Below are 23,985 nucleotides of genomic sequence, written 5' to 3' on the forward strand. Positions count from 1 at the left end.
ACGACAAAATATTACAATAACAAAAGACAAAGCAACAGGGATCTAACTGAAAATGGGGTGATCCAAGGTGATCCGTTACGGTAAGCATATCGTGCTCCACATCTGGCACCCGTCGTGTTGCTTATGTTAGAGCAAACCGGGTGATATGTCTTACTCGGTAGAACACATTCGGGGAAAAGGAGACAAGATCGTAGTCACAGCTATTGGGACTAATTCGTTGTCATCTATGAAACAGAAATACCACTTGTAACCCTTGGGTTAACAGCTTCCTTATGGGCATCAACCTTCAGTCAAGAATCATACAAGTACATACGCGCTCTCTGAAATATCGTTTCAGTAGACAATATATACTCCGTATTCAGCTGCTGCTGGAATGTTGCTTCATGGAAATGAAAAGTTCACAACCGGAAAGCTGAAAGTATCTATTATGTCGTAAGGTTTTGTTTCCACCGACACTGATTGTCATATTATATATATAAGTCAAGTTCGATTGAATGGATGCAATTAACATTAAATAGCCAAAGTTTGAAACATTCAGTCAGAAAACAACATCTATATAGCGGAAAGTGAAGTTTAATGACACTGCTAACTTTTTCTTTTTAAAAAGTTCCTGTATGATGCTATCCACATATGAATAAAGAAACAAGTCGACAAGACGATGAAAATTGTTGATTCCAATGGGTATGCAGATTGTTTGTTAAAACACACATACCTCAAAAGTAACAAATATGATGTCAATCAAGACATCAAGCATTTTACAATGTCAGTAACTTTTAATTTTTATTTAGAGATATATTTTACAACAAACTGGACATATATATATTATAGTTAATTGCTATTAATAAGTATTCCAATATGCATTGTGTTTAAATGCAATATCAGTATTTAGTTCTATTATAATCTTTAATCAATACTAATTCTATCTTACTTTTGAGATATAGTTTTTCATATGTGACGTCATTCTTCTGCTGTTTCAGAAATTTCATAAATTCAAATGTGACGTAATTTTTAATGCCTTTTCACCATCGTATGTGACGTCATTTTCACAATTTACTGCGTTGAGGCCTGGACTGAGTCGGGTGTGTCTATTCTGTGTTGGTCTTTGCATTATGTATTCGTGTTGGTTTTCTGTAATGAGTTAATACTTCAGTTTCATTATGTATATCTGTTATATTCATTTGATAAAATTTACTGTTTGCAATAGCATTAATTGTTCTAAATAATAAGGATGTTCTTATCCCAAGCATAAAAATATAGCCGTATTTGACACAGCCTTTTTCAACTTTTGACCTTCAGTGCTGTACAACTTTGTACTTTTTTTCGCTTTCGATCTTTTATATCTGGACGTCACGCGTTTTTGACGTATTGAATTTTAAACCTGATGCGTTTTGTTATTCATTAATCATGTGTTTCTTTGTCTAATACGTTCTCCTATTTATTTGTTTTGTAGTCCTGTAATATTATGTTGTCATTTCAATGTTATATTTAACATTGCCATTAAAGTGCGAGGTTTGGCATGCCACAAAACCAGGTTCAACCCACCATTTTTTCCTTTAAAAATGTCCTGTACCAAGTCAGGAATATGGCCATTGCTATATTATTGTTCGTTTCTCTGTGTGTTACATTTTAACGTTGCGTCGTTTGTTTTCTCTTATTTTTTAGTGTAATTGCGATAAGACGTGTCACGGTACTTGTCTATCTCAAATTCATGTATTTGGTTTTGATGTTATATTTGTTATTCTCGTGGGATTTTGTCTGATGCTTGGTCCGTTTCTGTGTGTGTTACATTTTAGTGTTGTGTCGTTGTTCTTCTCTTATATTTAATGCGTTTCCCTCGGTTTAAGTTTGTTACCCCGATTTTGTTTTTTGTCCATGGATTTATGAGTTTTGAACAGCGGTATACTACTATTGCCTTTATTTACAAAGTACTAGATACATTGTTGTGCCAAATACTGCTAAAATATTAAGATTGAAGAACCCTTTGGAAAATGAATGGTAGACGATATATGCATGACGTTATTATATGCAGATTATATATTAGTGGAATTTTATATAGACTGCAATTCGAGATTTCCACCAAAGATTTGGGCATCACCTCCTGACACCGAGGTAAAGGGAAAACGGTACTATTTATTCTGCCATAGGCGACAATACTAACATTTTCTAAATTTACCAGTTTTTATATAAAAACCTGGATAAAACAGTTATGTGTGGTGTTAGTACTTTATTATTTTTTTTTTTTAAATTGAAGCCAAATAGTATCATGACCAATTTCCAACGGAGCTTGTTTATGTTATCCATGCCCACCGTCATTTTACACCAAATTTATGAAATTTTGGAAGCCTTTTCGAATAATTCTCTAGAAAATATTTCAATAGGTTTTAAAATTTATATTGTAAATTTACACACTGCAGTTATTCATAGATAATAAAAATATATTGTACCCTTACATCCAATCACAGCCCTCCTAAGTTGACTTCCTTCACCTGTCTTGGGTACACAAAATGCCAACCTAATGCTTGGAAAATGTAATAGTACCGTTTTCCCTAAAGAAAACAACGAATAGTTCCAAATCTTCTTTTAATTCATTTTTATTATGACTTTCCTTTCGTTCGTATTTCTAAACTTTATTCCCGGAAAAGTAATAATTTATTTTTTTTTCCGAAATCTTCACTATTACACGAATATAGTCCTTAGTGTGGACAGTGTGTTACTTGCCAATTTTTGTTATACCCCTTCCAAATATATTTCTCCATGTTTTATGCCTCATATAGCAAGTTGGGTGGGTTAATGACACTGTAAAAAAATGGGTCATAACTATTAATGTAAAGTAGTGATTAGGTCCAGCTGAAAAAGGTAAAAAATTAGCTCTTCGGAAGCTGTCAAAAAATTTCAAGACCCCCTTAACATAAAATTGTCCATATTTTGAGTTAGAGCTGATGAAGTTTTCTATAATTTTGATATAATTTGTCCCAAAAGTAGTACAACACACTGTAAAAATATTATTGAGAAAGCACAGGTGGGATTTTTTTAATTTTCATTTATTGTCTAAAAGGAATGCACTACGAAATAACTGTGTACTCGGACCATTTATTTCCGGAAACGTAGACATTTTTTCGCGGAATTGTCATCTGTGTCCCCGTAAAAGCAATGCCAATATCCAAAAACGTAAAACGGCGCATGACACAAGTATAATAACACAATGGCTGTTAATCATCCGAATTCCATTATCCCGCACTATATACATGTATATATGATATATAAAAAACAGTTCTTCGGAATATAACGCATCCTTGCTGCAGTCAAGAATAAAAACATCGTTGGTTCTGACATTGGCCAAGTGTCAGAAGGCAACATTTTAACACACAGAATGTCCATAAAATCAAATCCATAAATACAAAATTTCGACTGTGTGCCAATCCCCTTATTTTTAAGGAAACATTTGTTTGGTTATATAGGGAATGTCTGAAACATGACTTGAGCGCCCCCATTTAGGTCAGTCTGCGGACCCCCCTTATAAAAAAAATCTGGATCCGCCACTTTCATTCTTCACAGAAAAGGGAGCACGACAAATACATACACTGTTGGTAATTTAGAAAAAAATATATGAAATAACAAAAAAAATTATATATCTTTTTTTTATTTAAGATGGTATTGGTGTCTTTCGCCATCTTGGATTGTAAAAAACAGAGAACCTAAAGTGAAGATTTTCTATTAAATTAGCAAAATTTGATGCAGGAATGCAGATATTTCCTGTGAATATCCATTTAAAAGAACCAGTTTATAGCAAAATAACTTATAAATATTAATATTTTAACAAGTGTAAAATATTTTTGGTTGTTTGTTTAAATATTTATAAATTGGCATTTTAAGGGGAAGTAACTCTGTAACCATGCATTTTCTGTAGGAATCTACATGAAATTGTCCTATTTTGTATTTTAGCCGGAAAAAATGAACGGTGAACCTATCTTTTCTTTTGATATTCTCAAAGCATTGTCTGAAAGCTTTCTTTTCCAACTTTTTTTTACAATTCTATCATTTTGTTTAGTTTCTTATCACAAAATGGTGTTTTTTTCCTGTATAATCCATACACAATGAGTCAGTTTGTCACATTCTGTAGCCTGAGAAAATGCACGGTGATCTATCATTTTTATTATATTTTTGAACATATGTCAATAGATATTACGTTTTGGTAAAGTATGAACAAATTCTATCATTTTTATACGTCCGTCAAAATTTTGACGGGACGTATTATGGTATACAAATGTCCGGTGTCCGTCCGTCCGTCTGTCCGTCCGTCCGTCTGTCCGTCCGTCCGTCCGTCCGTCTGTCCGTCTGTCCGGCGTAAACATGTCGCACCGTAACTTGAGAACGACTTATCCAAATCTCATGAAACTTAAAATAGTTGTTTCTTATGATGGTCAAATGATCTGTATACTTTTTGGTGAAAATAAGATTTAAACTTTTTGAGTTACGGCACTTTGTAACTAAAACAGGGGTGTGTTTTTTTTCACATGTCGCACCGTATCTCAAAAACGTTTCTTGATTATTGCTTAAAACTTTACACACTTCTTAGTTATATTAATCTTGATATCTGTATACTTTTTGGTGATGATTCAAAATTTCATTTTTGAGTTTTTGAGTATTTTATAAAAAAGGGGGAGGTTTTTTTTACATGTCGCACCGTATCTCAAAAACGATTTATGATTATTGCTTAAAACTTTACACACTTCTTTGTTATATTAATCTAAAGATCTGTATACTTTTTGGTGATGATTCAAAATTTCATTTTTGAGTTATTGAGTATTTTGTAAAAAAGGGGGAGGGGTTTTTTACATGTCGTTCTGTATCTCAAAAACGATTTATGATTATTGCTTAAAACTTTACACACTTCTTTGTTATGTTAATCTAAAGATCTGTATACTTTTTGGTGATGATTCAAAATTTCATTTTTGAGTTATTGAGTATTTTGTAAAAAAGGGGGAGGGTTTTTTTACATGTCGTTCTGTATCTCAAAAACAATTTATGATTATTGCTTGAAACTGTACACACTTCTTTGTTATACTAATTTAAAGATCTGTATACTTTTTGGTTTGATTCAAAATTTTATTTTAGTGATATTTGTAAAAAAAAAAAACAGGGTGGGGGTGGGGGGGGGGGGTGGGGTTTCACATGTCCCGCCGTGTCTCAAAAACAATAAATGGTTATTGCTTAAAACTTCCTCAGAAACTATTTATGATTATTGCATAAAACTTCCACACAAGACGTCGGGCGTATCATGCGCTCATGGCGCAGCTGTTTATTATTTTAGACTCCTATACCACCTTAAGAACATTAAATGAAATAATAACATTATACTTAAATAGTTCTTTTCTTGGTTTTCACAAGTTCATTCTGCGTCATTCAATATTTTAGCAAAGGGAGATTATTTCAGCATCTAGCCAGCTGTCTATATAAAGTCGTGTGATCATTAAACTGCAATTATAATTACAATCTTATATTTTAAACCTGTAACTGAACCCAAACGTGATACATAATACAATGATCGTAATACTATAGTTATGTTTTAAAGATATTTGAATTATCTTGAAGATAGCATTATGACTTGTGATGTCGTGTAAAATACACAACTAATTTTCGTCTGGTAGAATTTATTACTTTTAAACGTTTTCTTATCTTAATTGTGTAATATCGTTTGATTGTTGTCATTCCATATGATAAGATAACTAATTACAAAATGAATGACAATTTCATTCAAAAGGGAATGCTTAAAAAAGAAAATGAAAAGTAAATGGTGAAATTATAATGAGTGCTAATAAAATTGCAATCCTAAATATTTTAAACTTTAAAAAAATTGTCACTGAGAAATAAACCCAACAACACGGCGACCATCTCCCCAAAAACACATCGAAACGTAAGATGTACAGAAAATATCTTTTTGAAAAAGGTATAATGACTAATTAAGGCTGATGGGAATAGGATGAACACGCAGATAAGTTGCAAATTTTTTTTTATAAAACATACATTTTTTTCTAGGACAGATTTTTTTTTTAGACGTACAGTTAATTGTTTCAATCTATATTTCGAAGATAATGTAAAATTTAATGTAACAATTTGAAAGACTAAGTAATCATCCTAGAATGTTTCCAATTTTAATGTTTAGGATTTCTATAAAATGTAAAAGAGCAACTTGTATATTTCCGGAAAATCGGCTTTCAACATATATACATGTATATATAATGTGGGTTAAATAAACTATTCAATTTGGAGATATTACGTAGAGGTAAGAACGATAATTTATCAACTTACTAATCTTTTTTATTATTTATTTTAAATTCAGTTACTATTAATTTTGATCAATATAAACTAAGTGAACGGGGTGTTTATACCGTAGACATAAAAAGACAGGACTATTTGTTTTGTGGGGTTTTTTCCGGCTAGTCATCGCATTTGTAAGATCGTTATTCCAGAGACTCGTTTTGAAATAGGATTCATACGTTTAATTGCTGAAAATCCAAATAAGTAAGTGCAAGACCTTTTAGACTGCTAAACTAAAGTATACCATAAAAATGTTTTAGTACTATTGAGCTTGAAAATGTATCTATTTTTTATGTTGTAATTATTTAATTCCTGAAATAACGTATTGTCTTAAAACTAAGGTGACTTTTTACTCTAAAACCATGCATTTTCTAAAGGAATTTACATGGAATATTCCTATTTTGTATTTTAGCCGGGAAAAATGTACGGTGAACCTATCTTTTCTTTTGATATTCTCAAAGCATTGTCTGAAAGCTTTCTTTTCCAAATTTCTTTTACAATTCTATCATTTTGTTTAGTTTCTTATCACAAAATGGTGTTTTTTTCCCTGTTTAATCCATACAAAATTTGTCAGTTTGTCGCATTCTGAAGCTTGAGAAAATGCACGGTGATCTATCATTTTTATTGTATTTTTGAACATATATCAATAGATATTACGTTTTGGTCAAGTATGAACAAATTCTATCATTTTTATTTTAGACTCCTATACCACATTAAGAACATTAAATGAAATAATAGCATTATACTTAAATAGTTCTTTTCTTGGTTTTCACGAGTTCATTCTGCGTCATTCAATATTTTAGTAAAGGGAGATTATTTCAGCATCTAGCCAGCTGTCTATATAAAGTCGTGTGATCATTTAACTGCAATTGTGATTACAATCTTCTATTTTAAACCTGTAATTGAACCGAAACCTGATACATAATAGAATGATCGTTATACTATAGCTATGTTTTAAAGATATTTAAATTATCTTGAAGATAGCATTATGACTTGTGCTGTCGTGTAAAATACACAGCTAATTTTCGTCTGGTAGAATTTATTACTTTTTAAGGTTATCTTAATTGTGTAATATCGTTTGATTGTTGACATTCCATATGATAAGATAACTAATTACAAAATGAATGTCAATTTCATTCAAAAGGAAATGCTTAAAAAAGTAAATGAAAAGTAAATGGTGAAATTATAAAGAGTGCTAATAAAATTGCAATCCTAAATATCTTAAACTTTAAAAAAATTGTCACTGAGAAATAAACCCAACAACACGGCGACCATCTCCCCAAAAACACCTCGAAATATAAGATGTGCAGAAAATATCTTTTTGAAAAAAGGTATAATGACTAATTAAGGCTGATGGGAATAGGATGAACACGCAGATAAGTTGCAAATTTTTTTTATAAAACATACATTTTTTTCTAGGACAGATTTTTTTTATTAGACGTACAGTTAATTGGTTCAATCTGTATGTCGAAGATTATGTAAAATTTAATGTAACAATTTGAAAGACAAATTAATCATCCTAGAATGTTCCCAATTTTAATGTTTAGGATTTCTATAAAATGTAAAAGAGCAACTTGTATATTTCCGGAAAATCGGCTTTCAACATATATACATGTATATATAATGTGGGTTAAATAAACTATTCAATTTCGAGATATTACGTAGAGGTAAGAACGATAATTTAACAACTTACTAATCTTTTTTATTATTTATTTAAAATACAGTTACTATTAATTTTGATCAATATAAACTAAGTGAACGTGGTGTTTATACCGTAGACATAAAAAGACAGGACTATTTGTTTTGCGGATTTTTTCCGGCTAGTGATCGCATTTGTAAGATCGTTATTCCAGAGACTCGTTTTGAAATAGGATTCATACGTTTAATTGCTGAAAATCCAAATAAGTAAGTGCAAGACCTTTTAGACTGCTAAACTACAGTATACTATAAAAATGTTTTAGTACTATTGAGCTTGAAAATGTATCTATTTTTTTTTATGTTGTAATTATTTAATTCCTGAAATAACGTATTGACTTAAAACTAAGGTGACTATTTACTACTATGAGACGGTCTGGGTATAATGTGTTTGCCACTTGTTTTTAATTATCTAAACATTGGGAGTTTTTGTCTCCATGCACTAAATCTCAAAAGAATTCTTCCAAAAGTATTTGTGTTTCTCGGCCGTATTTGTTTTTACATTTTGCCTCTTAATGAGTTGAGCTGCAAATTGTTTGTAAGTCGTCTTTAAAAGTATTAATTACTGTCACTTCAGACGTAGCCAGGTACCAGAGTGACTAATATGATTTATTTCAATGGTTGCTATATCAGTCTATAAAATTTGATTTCTCAGTCTCGTCCTGTTTAATTTTTAAATCTAAAAAAATACTGCAAACTTTGATGCTTCATGCTTCGGATAAATTTTGGTCTTGCAATTCTCCGTACCAGCCATTGTTAAAGTATGTTTGTTTTCAAAACCTCCCAAAATGAATAACTCTTAAGAACGTTTTAATATTTTGATCGTTGTGTGTAAAAGGGACTTCTTTTCCTTGACCCTCACACCCGGACACAAAACTTAAATGGTAGTTTTTTTCCTGAAATCGATATGCGAGTTGTTAAAAACTTTCAGGTAAATACGTCAAACTTGTTGTTGGTGGCGACAAAAAATGGCCGACAAGTTATCGATTTAAATCTGCGGAATAGCAGTTCCAGAACCGTATTTAATAATTCATCAAGGACTAATCACTTTTTTGAAACAAAAAGAAATTCGAAGTGGTAAGTGTTTTTATTATTGTTTTCTTATCAAAATGAACAAAAGCTTAGCAATAATAGGTACCATCAAAGGATAAAAAAAAAAAACACTACTATTTTGGTGTCCCCAAAAGAATTTTCTAATTAACATTAATCAGGACCGGTCATTCTATGATCAGTGACCAACAACTATGTATTTTGCTTTTCTTTTGTATATGTTCGGAATTTGTGGAAAAGATCTACATGTACATATCACTTTTTTAAGACGGACGTTTTACTGCAAAAATATTCTACATATAAAAAAAAAGATATAAACTATGCATACAAATACACAATTCTACACAAGAGACCAAAATACATTGTGGATTTTTGCAACTTTTATTAATCCCCTTCCACTTTGCGGGTCCGAGTGTTGCCTTGTATCGGTATTAGCCTGGTTTTTTTCGAAATCTACAAGGGTGTCTTTTACGTGCAAGAGATATGGTTTCCTCTTAAGGGCATACGATACAGTTACAGGGGAGGTAATGACGTTGCTAAAGTAAATTGTTATTTTCGCGATGTCAAACTATGATTTATCAGGAAAAGATTCAGTTTTTGACTGATTTTTATCATTCAAACTTATTTAACTTCATAACGAGTTCATGGACCCCTTTTTTAAATGCCATTTGGTTTGATTACGCAAGAAGAATATTTGTACCAATTTTCATGAAAACGTAAATAGTGCAATCTTTTTAAAATTTGATAAATATACAGCAAAAAATGATGTTTTTTTTCTACATTCATGAACATTAAATGTTTGATAAATATGAACGATTTCTGAATAGAAAATGTATAAATTTTTAGGATACTTATAAAATGCAGAAATTACAAATTATTTAACAAAAAACAATTTGTGTTTATCTTTTAAAACAAACTAAACTTCGATGTAATGCAATTAAATGTTTAAACATTTACAGTTCTACATTTTTTTATATTCTTAAATGTTGGCATAGTTTTTTCTTTAATTGTTAACGAAGTTTTGGACGTTATATTTGTACTGATTCAGTGTCTTTTGTGTTTTGTACTTTGAAACGATCTTATTAGCTCAGTCCTTTTTATATGATTTTTATAGTGTTGTACTGATACATTCCACTGCCACATGTTAGTGACGGGATATATGTGTGGTTTATTTTTTTGGGGGGGAGAGGGGGCGCCAGGAGACATATTTAAGCCCATCACATTTTTTTTTTATATAGATTAGATCGTTGGTTTTCCCGTTTGAATTGTTTTACACTAGTAATTGGTGGGCCCTTTATAGTGTGTTGTTCGATGTGAGCCAAGACTCCGTGTTGAAGGCCGTACCTTGACCTATAATGGTTTACTTTTATAAATTGTTATTTGGATGGAGAGCTGTCTCATTTGTTCTCTGACTCATACCAAATCTTCTTATATCTATTTGTTCCAAGTCAGGATTCTATAATTCACAAGTTGTAGTTATGATCAGTAAGGAAAAATAAGCAATTCTTCAAATATCCGCATTTCATTGACATATTTCAAATTCCTATTTGTACTGAATCTTGTTCTATAGCCTTTACAAAAATTTATAAAACTAAAGCTTTTTATTTAAACGTGTATGATATGCAAGGTTAGAAATTAACTTTCATTTTTAGATTTCTTTTTTACTTTCAATATCGACAGTTCAACCCAAACTAGAAAATTATACAGTTTGTTTGCATAATGATTTGTACAGGCCCGGCTAAGTTTTCGGAATATCAGATTAAGGAAAACGTTAATTAAGTAGCTTAAATACTCCTTCAATTTACAGAAAATACGATCGTGTTTGTGAAACCATCAGGTCATTCGTGCATTATTTATACTGACACATTTTAAAATATGAGTAAAAATATTTTCGAATACGGGACAATAATTTCTTTACTTAGCAGCTGCTGCATATCGAATATTATCATGCACCCGAACAGAAGAACTGTTCAAGTTGTTTGAATGAACAATTTCATGCTATTTTATTTAAACTTGTCCCCATATATTTATTATTTTTAACTTTTATAGTCAATTCTGAAGTAAGGAAGAATTAATTAATGACACATAATCCGTAAAAGTAAGTTATAGGAATAGTGCGTTTATGTTGTTCTCCATCTAAAAGTAATGAATATAATATTGGTGGATAAAGTTCTTCGAGTCTTTGGACTCTAATACCTAGAAATAGAACATATTAGCAATGCGTATGATGCTTTGATATACAAACGACTTGAAACAATAGTTTTGATCTTTAACTAATATTTGACTTGTTTAAAGATATTTTAAATCGACTTTGAATGTCTGGGCATAATGTAAAATATAAAATAAAAGTTTTAATTTCTTTTATTAAAAGTTTTGACAAAACTATTAAATATATATATATTATCATTTTTATTATGAAAATATTTCTATTATTTAAGTCGATCTCAGACCTTATTACAAATACGCACACATCGAACAAACTGAGATAATTTTGTTTGTTCCGAGGAGACCAACAAACATCATTATCAAGGAATGGGATGTTTATTCACGTTTCTCCAGTATTTGTTTATTAGTCTAAACATTAGGGATTAGAGGGTTCTCATAAGTACTCAGTCTTAACTAAAATAGTACAACATTTACCAAAAAATATTTTATTTTTTTTACAAAAATTAGTTTTCATATATTTTTGGTTGACTATAATAAAAAAATGTAACATAAAATTTGTTTCCGTGTTTGAAATACAACACCAAATAGTAATTCAACAATAAAATCCATGAACAAGGAAAATTTAAACATTTCGCCTCCAACTGCGCACATTTCAGTAAAATCTATCAGGAGATAATCTAAAAAAAAAAAAAAACTAAAATAACATAAAAATCAAAGTGTTCTCCTATTTTTCTCATTTTATTAATTTATTCTATGACTTGATATGTTTTTGTATATGTGTGATGTAGATTTCCAAATCTAAAACGATGCACAACTACGAATCATCCATCACAATTTAACCGTCCCACTTTATATGTTTATATTTGTTATCACGTACAAATGAGAAATACGTGTGACACGTGTACCTACATGTATCAAGGCTACACATTTTCAGAAAATTTTTGTCGATTTGACAGTGTTTCAGTTTAAATAATTTGTTTTATGTAAACCAAGATATGTCCCGTAGAAACCGCAATTCATTTACATGTAAATATATCTTATTAATATAAAGCTTGGATTATCTTACGCTTTAATTTTATTCTACATATAGAAATAAGACAATTGACTTACTAAAATAAAAGGTAAAATGACTTTTTATTTTAAAGAGTTAATTCACTAAGATTTATATTGAACTAATTCGTGAGATTACTGAACATACCCCTTTCTATATCAATAAAATCTGCCCCAAACCTGTTATCTGTGCGGTTTTATAGTCTAAAACATGACACTTACACCATATTCAGAATTTACAAATTGATCAATCTCGAGTGGTCAATTTACATGTCAAATATTTCTGGAAATCATGGGACTGGTTGATTTATAATCTCCATCTTACCAGGGTTTTTCATTTTCTTAGTCATGTAAAAGAAACACATCATTAATATATTATAAGAAACTGAATCCGTTTACATAATGTATTGATCCAAATTGTCGTTCAATTCACAAGTACAGTATTTGCTGGAAGTCAAAGGCCTGTTCATTTATTATACATGTTATATGGATAAGAATTTTCAATGTCTCTAGAGATAAACAACTCAAGTATCAAAGTCAGCGTGTATATTACATTATTTTTGAAATCTTTCAATTTAAAGTCGTTTAAAAAAAATTTCGAGTTCTATTATATGTGTTTTTAATTGTTAAAACGCATTACAGTGTAGTTTTAGTATATCATTAGTTGTTATGATTTTCAAATGCTGATTTCAAAATTTAGGAGTCGTGCATGAACTTCAGTGTTTTCATCAATTATCATAAACAAAATGAAACAACAAATAACAATAACACATTTCATCCGTGGTTTATGTTCTTATCAATTCTATTTGTATGCTAAACAGAGAAAAAAAAGGCGAACAAGTCATTGGTTAAATGTTTGTAAAGGACGCTGTTGATCTGGAAAAAACTCAGCCTATTTCGTATCAATTATGATGTCAAAGTAGTTTTTAAAGAAAATTGACAAAAAAACAAATAATGTTGAACACAATTGTACACGTTTTATCTTATTCAAATGAACAATCTTCTATCATAATTAAACTGTCCCACTTTATGTGTTTATCCTTTATCTTTAGATTTGTTATAATCGAAAAGGAGCAATAAGTGTGATACGTGTATCTATGAAGGAGACATATTTTCAGAAATCTTAATGTCGATTTGTTTAAATATTTTATTCATTGTATAAAAACAGCATCTGTCCGCATAAAAACCGCAATGTAATTACATGTAAATCAATCGTATGCTTCAGGAAATATCACGCAATTTATTCTATACAGAAACAATACGATGACCTAACCAATAAACAAGGTCAATGTAAATTTCTAAGAATTCCGGAAAATTCATCTTTCTATAACTTAAACAACTGTAATTAACAGCTCTACTGTTTCGTTATATAATACATTAGATAAATCCGTTTACATTATGTATTAATTGATTTCATAAGTCGGTCAACTATCAAGTAAAGTATTTTCTGGAAATCAAAGGTCTTGTGAGTTTAAATTATTAAATACCATGTTCAATTACCTTGGAACAATAACTGTTTAAAGTTAGAGGGTTAGCGCTATAAAACCAGGTTTAATTCACCATTTTCTACATTTTGAAATGCCTGTACCAAGTCAGGAATATGACAGTTCTTGTCCATTCGTTATTGATGTCTTTTGTTATTTGATTTTGCCATGTGATTATGTACTTTCCGATTAGATTTTCCTCTAAGTTCAGTATTTTTGTGATTTATTTTTTATAAATGTCAACGTGCATATTGCATTATTTTTTATTTTTTTTTTAAATCTTTCAACTTACTGTCTGTTTTTTTTTTAAATGTCGAAATGTCTGTTATTTGTTTTTAATTGTGTACACGAATTACGCTTTAATTTAAGTATTTGATTCATTGTTATTGTTAAGAATGCTGTTGGTCAGTTACATTCATAATGTTATCCATATCCTATTCTGTAAACAAAAATTAAGTTGGCGTATGAGGCGCAGAGTCGCGTTCCGAAGATGTTATTCAATAGCAAATGTATTGGTTATTCATCATCGTAAAGTATATTATAGAACATGTTTTCTTTTAAATCAATTATTGTTTACGTTGTTCAATCATTATAAATGTTAAAGTTTTCTCAAAACAAACAACTTGCCACATAGTTTTATTTTTTTAGTCTCTGATTTTCAAAACAAATGAAAAAAAGAGAGATCTTGATCTAAAACTAATATACATTTTAAGTTAAAATGTTGCTTTCCTATAGAAATAGATGATATATGTATAAGTAAAATTATGTCTAATCATCAGGAAATCAGGGTGGCACATGTGATTAAAAATAGCCGTATGACCTTATTTTTTTAAATGAAACGTAGGACAAAATGAAATGTTATCTTGTACAGGACAAACTACATTCTTTTCTAATTTGTCCGTTTATGAATTTTAAAATTATTTAGAAACTATGGTTTCAACTCCCGCAGGCAAAGATGACCCTAGATTGATGAGACTCTTTATATGTCCGTTTTTTGTCGTATAGCTCTTCTATTTTTGCGGCTTATATACACCGTTGGCCTTCAAATATTTGGCATTGAGAGTTTCTGAGGAAGGTGAATCCAGAAAAGCGCTTCAGAAAAACGTGGTTTTTTATATGTATGATTACGTGTTTCGTTTCAAGATCTTTAACAAAAGACGTTTTTAAAACACTTTCACCCACCATGTTTCAATATTCATTTTTATATAAAGATGTATAACTAGTAGATGTCCGCGTGGAATCAGTTTTTTTTAACATATGAATTAAAAGTTTGCTTGAACTAATGTGACGCTTTCTTTCTATATAGATATAGACAATTTATTAACCTAAAAATGTCATTTGAGTAAATTTCATTTTAAATCATTTAAAGACTATGATTAAAGTGAAACTAATACATGTATATATAATTCCTGAAAATTCACTTTTCAATCACAACAACAAATGCCCTAAACCCGTTATTTAGTACGTAAGTTCCATAAGTCAGTTTACTTCATATACCAAATCAACAAATCGGTCAACCACCAAGTAATCAAAAGCCTCTGTTAATTCATAACATCAATTTAAACAGAATTTTCCCTTTTCCTGGACAAACACAAGCGCATCTATTAACGCCAACATGCATATTGCATTATATTTTAACATCTTTAAATTTTGTCATTTTTAAGAAAATTGTGAAACACTTCGGTGTTGACATGAATATCAATTATATGGTCATTTTTAAAAAAAATTCTGTTTACAAAACTTTGAATTTTTCGAAAAACTAAGGATTTTCTTACCCCAGGAGTAGATTATCTTAGCCATATTTGGCACAACTTTTAGGAACTTTTGATCCTCAATGCTCTTCAACTTTGTATTTATTTGGCTTTTTAACTATTTTGATCTGAGCGTCACTGATGAGTCTTATGTAGACGAAACGCGCGTCTGGCGTATAAAATTATAATCCTGGTACTTTTGATAACTATTATTTCTACGTTATGTCATAGTTAAAGCTGCCTTCAAAGACTTTCACAATATAGCGGTATATTATGTAATAAGAAACTATATTCAGTATTGTGAATGTAGACCACAAAGTGACAAACACAAGCCTATTGAACATTTCTGTACGGTTATATGTTTGCCATAACCTTAGAACATATTTGAAAGTGTAAGTGGATATAAATATACTCATCATATATACAAGGATTAACTGTTTCAAATTCCCTATAATCTTGTTTTATTAAAAATAAAAGTACTGAAACTAAACACAGAAATTTTAACAAATTATAACTTTTACATTATTATATTCTATACACAAATATTTGAAATAGAAGTTAAATTGGCTTACGTTATAAAACAACTTGTTCTTAAAGGTAATTCATTAAACACCGTGAGTTCTGTTTTCTATCATTATCTTAATTGGTAAGATCACTGATTTTTCTTCGTTTTTTTTTCACTATAAAAGTAAATATGGTTTTGCTTTATATATACGGTAAAACTAAGTTCTTAGTTTAATTACTAGGTATATACTCCGTATGAAGGTGCTCCTACTTATAGATGGCTTATACGCAAAGAAGAAACCGAGCGCCATCTGTCGTCATCATGATCGTTAGCATGATACAACGACAACATTGAACACTTTGACATTACACACATATTCATTTCACGAATCGACAAGTTACAAGTTACAAAACAGCAATATACAAATTGACAATTTACCGATAAAGAGTTTTGAAATCACAGTAATACAATTTACAAAAAAGACCTGTTGTCCAAAGGAGTTACAATCAGAAGGATTTCTGTTACCCTGTACACTCGAAACCCAAAAATTACTTTTCGTGAACAGGAAGATACAATCAGAGTAAGGGTAAAAAACATTCCCCTCTCAGCAGACGACAACCAAATAATAAGAACACTAGAAACTTCTGTCAGTAAATGTCAGGTACTTACCTGTTATAGAGAGAGGCTCCGAATAGACAACAAGCTTACAAATTGTAAAAATGGTGACCGCATATTGATATGCAAAACTTTTGAACAACCCTTACCTAAAACTATGCAGGTTGGGAAATACTGGGCCAACATAAATCATTATGGTCAGCCCCATACAACCAGGCCAAGTACAAAATGCAGCAAGTGCCTTGAAGAAGGACATACAGCAAGAGAATGTCCAAATGGCTGGAAATGCAATAAATGTGGGCAGTTTGGGCATAAACAATTTGAATGCACGGAAAATATTAATTCTGATAGTGAGGTAAATGATGATGGTGATGAAATGCATAACACGTTCAACAAAGAAAATCATGATGATGATGATGACGATGATGATGAAAGCATTGATGATCGTGCAGGTGAAAACAATCAGTCTCTTGAGGAAGGAAATTCCCAAAATATTACAAAGCCGGCAATGAGTATCGAGGAAAGGAAGAAGACAGATAACAATCCAGAACAGTCTCAGTCAGTCCTTGATACTCAAAGTGTGTTGTCTAGGAAACAACAAAGTCAAACACCAAAGAACAACAAAAACACGGGCCACAAAGAGAGCATAACAAGATATTTATCAACAAAAGGAAGAGATCAAGACAACACTAACAATACATATGATACTCCTAAGCAGTTAAGAAATAAAAATTCAAACGTTGAAAAATCTCCTGTGACGCCAACTGAAAATCTTCATGACGCAACAAGAGATGCAAAGAAGCCAAAGAAGAAACGCTAGATTAATTATGATGATATTAACAATACAAACTTTAGATAGAAATACTTTTAATAAAAATTATATATAAACATTAAAAAAAATGCATTGCTATGTTAAAATGTCTCACAAACTAGTTTGTACAGCACTGTTTTTATTTATATCATCCAGTATTTACTATCTAAAATGTTTGATCTGTAAATTATTATTAATAACAGCAGGTTAAAATCTAGAGCATACGTAAAGAGACAAACAAATCTTAAATACATAATGTGTCACAAACTGAGATCGAAAAATAGAATGTTCAGTTTTAAAAATAAAAATAAAGTGAAATTTATGTCAGATTCTAAAGACACAATACCGCAAGTAAATCATTGTTTATATCTCTGTGAAAATAAACAACTCAAACTAAGAAACAGAAATAAATGTAGGATAAACCGTAACAAAACATTGCCGGTAGTAAAAGATACACAATTGTTTAAAGGTACATCGTTAAAATTTAAATCTGTAAGAATCAGTGAAGCGTATTTTGTAAACACTCAGGAAATTTACCTGTATATGAAAAGAAAAACCCATGTAATACCGTTCAGTAAACTTACATTTAAAAGTAATAAAAATGATACATATATAGTAAAAGGTTTCTGCAAAAAAATGAATAAAAAACCAACTAAAAAAGCAAGGTATAAAAAAGATATACAAATGTATAGCAACAGATGTATATTACATATGGAAAATATTTTTAAAACGATGATTATAAAATGGTACATACCAGATAAAATGCTCAATCTATTTTTTTTCTTTTTTAATCCAAAATGAAGAATAATCTACATATAAGCACGGTCAATGCCAATGGCCTGCAACAACCTGAAAAAATAAGTAAAATTGTAAGCTGGTCAAATCAACAAAAAAATGATATTCTATTCATACAGGAAACCCATTTTACAAATAAAATGAAGTTTACATTAGAAAAAGAATTTGGTGAAAATCTTTTTAGAAGCGACGGGACAAGCAATTCACGTGGGGTAGCGATATGGATAAAAGATAAAACCAAATTCAAATACATAGATGAACATAAAGATTTAGAAGGGAGAGTCATTCTAATTAATATTGAAATCGATGAAAATATTTACACATTAGTTAATATCTATGCACCCAACAGATTGAGAGAAAGAAATTGTTTTTTTAAAACAATAAAGGTGTTTATTAATAAATACGGACTCGGGCAAGTCATTCTAGGAGGCGATTTTAATGACATATGGTCACTGCTAGATACAAAAAATAAAACCAAATCTTCAAAAAAATTTGATAAACCTGTAACAAGTTTAAAAGGGCTTATAAAATCATGTAAACTTATTGATATTTGGAGAAACAAAAATAAAAATTCGAGACAATTTACTTGGTGTAGGAAAGATCGAACAGAAGCGACCAGAATTGATTATTTTTTTGTTTCTAAAGAAGTACAAAAGAATTGCAAAAGTTGTGATATCAGACCTATTGTCCAAAAAATAACTGACCATAATGCAGTGTCACTCAAAATAAATACTGAAAGAGGAAATAAAGGACGGGGGTATTGGAAGTTAAATGCTAGCATAATGGACAATGAAGAATATGTTTATGTTATTAAAAAGCTAATATCTAAATATGAAAAAGAATTGACCGACTGTGATGATTTTGGGATTCTGTGGGATAATTTGAAAATAGAAGTTAGAGATGCAAGTTTAGACTATTGTAAAAGAAAAGCTAAAGTAAGAAAAGATGAGATAAATGTTCTAGAAACAAAGTTGAACAAACTAAATAATGAAATAAATGATAGTACTGATATAAATAAAACATTACAAAAAGAAATAGAGAATGTTGAAAATAGGTTAGATAATATGTATAAAGATAAGATTAAAGGGCAAAAAATAAGGTCAAGGGTAAAATGGTTTGAAGAAGGTGAAAAAAATAGTGCATATTTCTTGGGGCTAGAAAAGTGTCGTCAAACAAAAAAAGTTGTTACAGAATTATATGATGAAAATGGTTTGGCTACTAAAAATCAAAATAAAATTTTAGAGTTAGAAGTAAAATACTATAAAAAACTCTATGAATCAACTAATCCCTGTGATAATGAGGTTAAGAAGTATATAACAGAAACAGAAATATCAAAACAGCTAGATGAATCAGAAAGCAATCAATGTGAAGGGGAAGTAACTGAGAAAGAATGTACAGAAGCAATCTTTAAAATGAAATTAAATAAATCTCCTGGCCTAGATGGTCTGACGGTGGAATTTTATAGGCAATTTTGGAATAATTTAAAAAATATTATGGTTAAAGTATTCAATAATAATTATGAGAAAAAAGAACTTACCAATTCACAAAAAAAAGGTGCGATTTCCTTAATATATAAAAAAGATGACCCGCTTTCATTAAATAATTACCGTCCAATTACACTACTCAACATAGATACAAAACTACTGGCTTATGTGTTAGCACAAAGACTAAAAAAAGTTTTACCATCTATTATAAGTCTAGACCAAACTGGATATGTAAAAAATAGATATATTGGTTTTAATATAAGGCAAATTCAAGACATAATTGACTACTCAGAGAGATTTAATATAGAAGGAGCAGTACTATTTCTAGATTTTAGTAAGGCTTTTGATTCTTTAGAATGGAACTTTATGACAGAAACTCTCAAAAAGTTTGGATTTAAAAGTGGATTTATCAGATGGGTTGAAACTATGTATAATGATATTAAAGGGTGTATTTTGAATAATGGGTGGGTCTCAGGTCCATTTAAAATATACCGCGGTATTCGACAAGGGTGTCCGATTTCTGCTTTACTGTTTGTTATAACTGTTGAATTAATGGCCATAAGATTAAGAAAAAATAAAGAACTAAAGGGAATAACAATAAAATTAGACGGACAATCTTGTAATTTAAAAATCTGTCAATTAGCAGATGACACAACATTATTTCTTCAGTCTCGTAAAGATATAAGTCTGGCTCTCAGTATAATAGAGACATTTGGAAGTTTTTCAGGGCTGAAACTTAATAGGAATAAAACAGAAGGAATATGGTTAGGGAGATTAAAAAACAGTAAGGATAAATATGAAAATATAAACTGGACAAATAAACCAGTCAAAAGTCTAGGTATTTATTTTGGGTATGATAATAAGGAATGTCAAGCATTGAACATCGAAAAAATATTGGATAAAATTACAAAACTTGTAGACAGATGGTCAAAAAGAAATTTAACATTGCTTGGAAAAATTTTAATTGTAAAAGCTCTTCTGTTACCCAACTTAACTTATTTTGCTACTAATAGTATTATTACTAAAGATAAGTTGCAAATCATTAACAATATAATTTATAGGTTTGTTTGGAATGGAGGAAAAGATAAAATAAAGAGGTCAATATTAACAAAAAATTATGCTGAAGGAGGCTTAAAAATGATTGATCTGGAGTCTTATATAATGTCAATACATATAAAATGGATTAAAAAAATAATACAATCAGAAAATGCTAACTGGTCAGTGTTGCCTAAACTATATCTGAATAAGTTCGGCAAAAATTTGCTAATTTTTAAGATAAATATAAGAAACATAAAACTGATTGATAAAAAAATATGGAACAATACACCACTATTCTATCAAGAACTGATAAAATCATGGATACATGTAAATCTGAATGAAACTAAAAATAATAAAATATGTAACTTTTTAGAGATCAGAAAGCAAATAATATGGGGCAATAGTATGATAAAATTTAAAGGACAATGTTTGTATTTTGATAAATGGATTGAAAGTGATATTCTATTTATAAATGACATAATTGACAATAGAGGACAAATATCAGAAAAAGTAATTAATTTAAAACTAAAAAATAAAAGTAATTGGATTGCTGAAATTTCAAAACTTAAAAAAGCCATACCAATTCACTGGGCAGATAAGCTTAAAACTGAGAGATCATTCAAAACTATAGTAAATATTAACAGAGAAAAAATTAGACTAAGAGACCATGAGGATATACTGGACATCAAAAATAAATATATTTATAAGATAGTGCAAAGTCGAATAAAAACAGAAACACCCAATGGTTTTTTGAAATGGGAAAAGATATTACATACAGGAAATATAAATAATGAATTCAAAGACACTATAAAATTCACTTTTGAATATTTAAAAGATAATAAGATTAAGATGTTCAGGTGGAAATTAATGCACTTCATCTTGGCAAATAAAGAGTTGTTATTTTAATGGAAAATTTCCGAAAACAGCCTTTGTTTATATTGTAATGAACAAGATAACTACAAACACTTTTTCATTACATGTGCATATAACACAAACTTCTGGAAATCAATGAGAGATATATTAAACAAACTAGGTATTGACAAACATGTTATAAGCCTACACTCTCTAGTAATAGGATACAAGATTCATGATGATGCTTATTTTGGACTCAATCACTTGCTGAGCTTAATGTTTTTTTCAGTCTATAAATCACATTATAAATCAAATAATAAGACAAAAAAAATAGACATAGTGAAAATTTTTAAACATGAAATTTCAAGTACAGTTGAATTATATTGTACGGCCAATATAGAAATAAACAAAATGTTAAAAAAAGTGTTGCAAATCTTGAAATAAACAACATTAACTTTTGGAAAAAACCAGAATGTATGTTCTAGAATGTTGTTCTAGAATGTTAATATTGTGTACTTGTTTTCAATATTTAAAGTGGACCAGTAAACGGATATATGTTACTATAATATAAGTATATGTGTCTGTGTACAAAATATGTATGAAAACAGATGCAGATACATGTACAATGTATGTGATTAATGCATCTTTCTGTAAAGGTTTATGTATGAACATGTATGTATGTATGTAACTATAGCATATGTGTGAATGAATATAGATGTAAGTGTGAATGCAGGTATGTAGGTATGTGATTAATGCATCTTTCTGTAAAGGTTTATGTATGAACATGTATGTATGTATGTAACTATAGCATATGTGTGAATGAATATAGATGTAAGTGTGAATGCAGGTATGTAGGTATGTAAGTTATATATCTGTATGCATAAAAGTAAAGTATAAAAATAATTTGGAAAGAAAAGGGGGGATAAAAGTAAAAAGTTCTATGACAATGTTCAACTAGTATCCTATCATATCTGTACAACAAAGATTTTGTTCATTTTCATATGTTTAATGATGTTTTTCTTTTTTATGTCAAACTGTAGGAACATATTATATATATATATATAAGAATAATAAAGAGTTAATTCTAATGTTTACAATATAAAGGTCACAGACAGGTCACAGACTGTTCACAGGTAATAAAATTGAGGTCAAATTTGTAAAAGCAAAATTTATGACGAGAGCTTATAAGAAACAAACAAAAATCATATTTTACTTACCATTCTTTAGTATTAACAAACACTTCCTAAGAATTTTATAAATCCAACGGTATGAATTAACAAAAATTAACAGAAACAGTAACCACGCTGTATCTCATTCATATTCATGTTTCAAAATTCTATTAAAAGACCGATAACGGATTTTTCTCCGTAAACTTCACGACACAATGTCTGTAACATCATTAAAAACTTCGATAAGATTTTATATGATATTATGTATTATTTAAGTAATTATAGAAAATAGAAATGTATTAAATGGCTATGTATAAAATAAGATAAGCTTTACTGTATATTCTCCCTGGATATCAGTTATAATTGTATGTAACAGGGATACTTGATGGAATGCTGTACATTAAGTAATTTGTTAAAACAGCAAAAAGTGCAATAAAGAATTTATGAATGTTAAAAAAAAAAAAAAAAAAAAAAAAAAAAAAAAAAAAAAGACAATTTACGACTTGACAATTTTGAAATTACAAATATACAAGTTACAAACAGTGACAATTTACGCATTAAGAATTTTGAAATTACACAACTTCAAGTTACGAATTGACAAGTTACGAATTAATAATTTTGACCCCGTTGGCTTTCATAATGCTGTCGTGTGAAATACACAACTAATTTTCGTCTGGTTAAATTTATTACGTTTTAACGTTATCTTAATTGCGTACTGTTGTGTGATTGTTGTCATTAAATAAGTGACAATTTCATTTAAAAGGGAATGCTTAAAAAGTAAATGAAAGAAACATGGTGAAATTATAATGAGTGCTAATAAAATTGCAATCCTAGCTACTTTTTAAAAAAGTCACTAAGAAATAAATCCAACAACACGGCGACCGTCTCCCAAAAAAACACCTCGAAACATAAGATGTACAGAAAATATTTTTTTTGAAGAAAGTTCTAAAGACTAATTAAGGCTGATGGGAATAGTATGAACACGCAGATAAGTTGCATTTTTTTTTTTATAAAACATACATTTATTTCTAGGACAGATGTTTTTTATTAGACATACAGTTAATTGTTTCAATCTGTATGTGGAAGATTATGTAAAATTTAAGGTAACAATTTGAAAGACAAATTAATCATCCTAGAATGTTCCAAATTCTAGATTTCTATAAAGTTAATAAGAGCAACTTGTATATTTTCGGAAAATCGGC

The 23,985-nt window shown here is 29.7% G+C and overlaps 1 protein-coding gene and 1 long non-coding RNA gene across 2 annotated transcripts in view; one reads left to right on the top strand and one right to left on the bottom strand.

Moving 5' to 3' along the window:
• Nucleotides 1-739: 739 nt before the first annotated feature.
• LOC143072209 (uncharacterized) lies at nucleotides 740-23,628 on the bottom strand. Its single transcript, XR_012977073.1, has 3 exons — nucleotides 22,832-23,628; nucleotides 18,200-18,294; nucleotides 740-1,128 (listed from the first exon to the last, which is right to left on the bottom strand). It is a non-coding gene; the product is annotated as an uncharacterized LOC143072209 (long non-coding RNA).
• LOC143072205 (uncharacterized) overlaps nucleotides 8,201-23,985 on the top strand; it is a 56,869-nt gene continuing 41,084 nt past the window's right edge. The window contains exon 1 of the mRNA XM_076247035.1: nucleotides 8,201-8,223. The gene's annotated coding sequence lies outside the window, so the exon portion shown is untranslated. The remainder of the gene's footprint in view (nucleotides 8,224-23,985) is intronic.

The sequence above is a fragment of the Mytilus galloprovincialis genome, chromosome 4 (genome assembly GCF_965363235.1).
Source record: "Mytilus galloprovincialis chromosome 4, xbMytGall1.hap1.1, whole genome shotgun sequence".
Taxonomy (NCBI): domain Eukaryota; kingdom Metazoa; phylum Mollusca; class Bivalvia; order Mytilida; family Mytilidae; genus Mytilus; species Mytilus galloprovincialis.